We start from the raw sequence: 5,110 nt of genomic DNA, 5'->3' as shown, positions 1-5,110 counted from the left end.
CGGAGTGCTGTCCCCTGTGGGAAGGCTGGCAGCTGCCCTGACTTGGGCTCCACAGGCCCACAGAGCCCGCAGGCTCTGGAGGGACTCTTAGCAGCTATTCAAAGTCCAGCAAACAACAAGCCGAGCCCCTGCCTGTAGCATTCACTCAGCTTGGCACTTTCCCCAGGCGGGCACCCGGCCATCTCCCTAAGCACACATTTTCCTACGTGTCCAAGGTGTGAGAAAAGCAACACTCTTGGGGCTAGGCTCACGGGAAAGGCTTGGTTTTAAAGGCTGTGTGTTTTTAACTCGCTATGAAGTACATTCTGTAACTCTTGACCAAAATACCAACTGACGTAAAGCAAACTCCTTCACAAAAAAAAATATTTTGCTTGGAGATGGATCCCTGAATGCTCATGGTGGATGGAGTATCCCTTTCCTGGGCAGGCTGTGGCATGAAAGCTGGGAATGGGGAGGGTCAGTCACCTCTCTCTCCCTGCAACATCCCTGCAAAAAGCTACAGCCACAGAAGGACATAGAAATAAGACATTCAAGGAAAACCACCAGGGAAAGGAAGCCTTCCAGCTGAAGAGAGAATTCAGTAAGGTGGCCAGTTACAAAATAAACACACAAACCCTGTGACTTGCCAAATACCCCAAAATAGTTGTAACAAAATACACTGGGGGTAAAAAAGATCCCATTCACGATTCAGCAAGGGATGAGAAATTCCTGGGAGGAAGCTAGGCAAGGAAACACACATAACCTTACTGAAAAAATACAGGATTATTTAGTAAACAGAGAGACAGGGCCTGGGATGGAAAGACACATTAAAGGAAAAGATGCCCATTTTCCAGCAAGAAGTATTTGACAAGGAAACTAATCCAGAATTATGTTATCAGACATTAAAGCTAAAAGCTTTTGAACATTAAATTCCGGATATGGATATAAGAACAGAAGAGGAAATGTGTGTGTCAGCCCGAAGCAAAAACATTAGCACGTGAAGACATGACCTTCCAAGTCCGCTGAGGAAGCTCTAGGCTTTTTTCCAATAAACCACTTGGGCTAGGGCTGGGGGTGCTGCTCTGTGGTTGAGTGCTTGCCCTGTGCCTGTGAGATTCAGACCTAGCATCAAAGAGGGTGGGGGAATGGGCAGGTGGCCAGCTCTTGGAATGAAATAAAGTTAGATTCCTATTTCTTGTTCAGATGGATTAAAGATTCGATGCAACATGAAACCACAAAAACATCCAGAGCATATTTCTGTGAATATTTATATAATCTAGGAGGCAAGAGAGCTCATTAAACACAACCCAAAGGTTGAAACGGTAAAGTCAAAGGTGACTGGATCGGTTTAGAAAAACAGTACAAATTCCTCTGTGTCAACAAACACAAGCATTCTCTGCATTAACCATGGACTCTGTCAGGGCTGAAGCAATGGCTCAGTGAGTAAGAGCAACAGCTGCACTTTAGAGGGCCAGGGTTCGATTCCCATCACCCACATGGCTGCTTGTAACCATATGTAACTTCAGTTCCAGGGGATCTGTCACCCTCTTCTGGCATCCACAGGCACTGTACATCTTACACGTAGGTGTACATATACATAAATCATTAATTTAAAAGAATTAAGAATGGACTCCACCTAGTAGCCCTCACTGTAGCCCCCTTACTTCAGAAGACAGAACTTGTGTACATCTAACCCCAAGGATTCAGCTGACGACTGAGAACAAAACCAGAACTCCAGCCTTAATGGATTTTACAGTCCTTTGGCTCTGGATGTCCCCTGAGGCCATCTGTTAAAGGTCCTCAGATCGGTGCTGGTAGAGGCGGTAGAATATTTGAAAGGCTGATCATGAGCAGAAGTCTTTCGATCCTTGGAGCTATGCCCTGGAAAGGGAACATATCTCTCTGACTTCCATGGAGTGGGCAGTTTTGCTCCAGCAGGCGTTGTTGCCATGATGTGTAGCCCTTCCTCAAAGCAACAGGGCCACCTGGATATGGACAGAGAGCCCTCTGAAAACGTGAGGCAAAACAAGCCCTTCTTTATAGCCAGTTGTCCCGTATCTGTGAGACGATGCAAGGCTCGGTGGTAGAATTGACCTCTAGACAGCTTACAACAAGCATATAGGCTGCTCATTGAAAACCTTGGTCCAAGCACAAGTGAGGGCTTGGGGAGACAGCTCAGTAACCAAAGTGTTGCTACTTAAGGGTAGGGATTGGAATTTGGACCCCCAGCACCCAGGTAAATGTTTAGTGGGTCTGGAGACTTGCCTGTAATTCCAGCCCTCAGAAGGCAGATGCAGGGGATCCTTGGAGCAAGCTGGCTCACTAGACTACCTGGAACAGCCAGCTCAAAATTCAGTGAGAGATTCTGACTCAATGTATAATGTGGAGAGCAGCCATGTAAGACGGGTAATGGCCAACCACACATACACACACACACACACATGCACACACGAACATGCACATACCCACCACACATACACACATATGCAAACACACATGAAAGTGAGCCAGGAATGGGGGCTCATTCCTACGATTCCAGCTGAGGTTGGATGACTGCTTTGCATTCTAGCCTGTGCAACAGGACAAGTTCCTATTTCAAAAAACCAAAGCCGGGCAGTGGTGGCGCACGCCTTTAATCCCAGCACTTGGGAGGCAAAGGTAGGCGTATTTCTGAGTTTGAGGCCAGCCTGGTCTACAGAGTTCCAGGACAGCCAGGGCTATACAGAGAAACCCTGTCTCGAAAAATCCAAAAAGCAAAACAAAACAAAACAAAACAAACAAAAAAACAAAACCTCCAAAGCAAACAAAAACCTCTACACCTGCACAGGGTTGGGGCCACGACTAGAGTCATTGGAGATGGCAGGTGGTAATTAACCTGGAGACTTTTCTAGGAGCTATAGTCCATGAGAAGAAGCCTTCTGGAATCATCTCTAGAACCTGATATGGATCCTTTTTAGGGGCCTCTTTCGTCTCTGTATTTTTTGTTTCTTAAACCTCTTCAGCATCCATCCATGATTCGAGTCAATTTTCTTTTGCTTGTACTATCAACGAAAGGTTAAGTTTTTTGTTTTATTTTGTTTTGTTTTGTTTTTAAAGAGAACAACATTAAACAGTGTTGTAAAGGAATATTCCTAAATACAGAGACGGGGTGGGGCATAGACAAGCTGTTTACATTTGATCAGATTTTTATTTTAAAGTCAGTTAGAGAGCTATTGGCTGTTCACTTAGGAAGAATTACATGATTTTCTTTTAAGTAAATACATTTAAATAGAGAATTGGTTTGGAGAGCGTGGTTAAACACGTTGTAAAGGGAATTCAAGGATATGGGGTGATTCCTGATCTTGACAAGGTAAATAAATGACTAGGAGAAGTATCCTCCCTCCACCCCGGGAGGGTGTGGTTCAGGCTGCCCAGGGGATGAGAAATGGGGTGCTGGGAAAAGGTCTGGATAAAAAGAAAGCAGTGAGCTGAACCTGAGATAAAAGCCTTGTGGGGCTGAGGATAGTCAAGCATGCCCAGGCTGGGCTATGCTCACACTTCTAGGGGTAGGTGGGCCTTGGGTAGGCTAGATGGAGACAGGGGCTAGAAATACAGACTCCCAAGATTCAATCCAACTTTCTCTCCAGCCTTGTGCTCCCAGATGCACATCCACCAGTCACGTCTCAGCTTCCTCCTGTACGGAATGTGAGATGAATAACCTGGGGGCATTCAGCCATCGGATCCACAACACAGGGCACATGAAGCCCTGTGTCTCTAGTCTTTCCCTCTAGGGCAACAGTTCTCAAACTTTGGGTCAAGACCCATGGGGGTGGGGGGTGGGGGTCACGCATCAGATATCCTGCATATCAGATATTCATATTACAGTTCATAACAGTAGCAAAATTAGTTATGAAATAGTAACAAAAATAATTTTATGGTTGGGGGTCACCACAACATGAAGAACTGTATTTAAGGGTCTCAGCATTAGGAAAGTTAAGAATTGCTTCCCTAAGTTTTCCCGTCCTCTGGTACAGGGAGCCAGAAGTATAGGAGTCAGAGGCTGCCCTGTCCCCATCCTCCCTCAGGATTATCTGAGTGGCTTCTTCTCCCTTGTCCTTTCAGGCCAAGGGTGGTAGCTCATATCTTGCTAGCCTGAGACCTCATTACCTCTTAGCCTTTTGCCTGATGCTTGTGCCCTGATGGCCTTCAGTCCCATCCCAGAGCTTCCTCCTGCTTCTACTGGGCCTTTGACTGACCCAAGTTCCATGTGAGCTTTCTCTCTCTCTAACAGAGCTGTGGTGCTTTCTTTCAGAACCTTCTCAGGGGCATCAATCTCTATCTAGTGGTAGATCACCTCAACCTCAGCAACGACCTTTGAACTCTGGGAAGATGTCTATGTCCTTGGCCTAATCTTCATGGCACTAGCTATCTTGAGCAAGACTATTGGCACTCTTGCATGGGAGACTGTACCCAATGCTACTTCCCTTCCCTTCCTATCTTGCCATGGGCAGATGGGGGCCCAGCCCTTAGTGGCCTCGAAAGCATTCTGCCCATCATTAAGCAAGAATCTGCTTCACTGGAAACTGATGACTACTGTCCTCAAGCCTCTGCCATTTTAGTGAGAATAACTGTGACCTCTAGAGACTCTAAACAAGATATGGTTATTTGGGACATTCTCTCACAGATGGAGGGGCTCGGCATGGTCATTACACCCTCACTTGAGATCCCAGCCACTCCCACCTGTACCCTACTCCAAGCTGTGTGCAATTCCACCCCAGCTGGTCTCAGGTATATCTTAAGGGAATAGAGAGTGGAACCATCATTGAAAAGGGTATTCATGCAGCTGTGGGGAAGTTGTCATCCATGTTGGGTAGAGCATTATAGTGGTACACTGTGTGAGGTCACAGATTCTTTTGTAAAAAAGCCCCCTATATTCCTGTAAGCCTAGCAACCTTCACCAGGTAGACTCGCGTACCCCCGACTTTGCTCTGCTGTCAGGATCCTATCTGGATGTGAGGATGTCTGTTACATCTTCACGAAAAGTTAATGAGCAGAAGTATACAGAAAATGTCCCAGGCAGTGAGGGTCCAAACATCCCTAGAGGGGGAGAGTCTCGGATCTATGGCCTTGTCCCCCAGCCTTTCTTTCTACT

The sequence above is a fragment of the Grammomys surdaster genome, unplaced genomic scaffold (assembly GCF_004785775.1).
Source record: "Grammomys surdaster isolate TR1022 unplaced genomic scaffold, NIH_TR_1.0 220, whole genome shotgun sequence".
Taxonomy (NCBI): domain Eukaryota; kingdom Metazoa; phylum Chordata; class Mammalia; order Rodentia; family Muridae; genus Grammomys; species Grammomys surdaster.
This window is presented reverse-complemented; position numbering follows the sequence as displayed.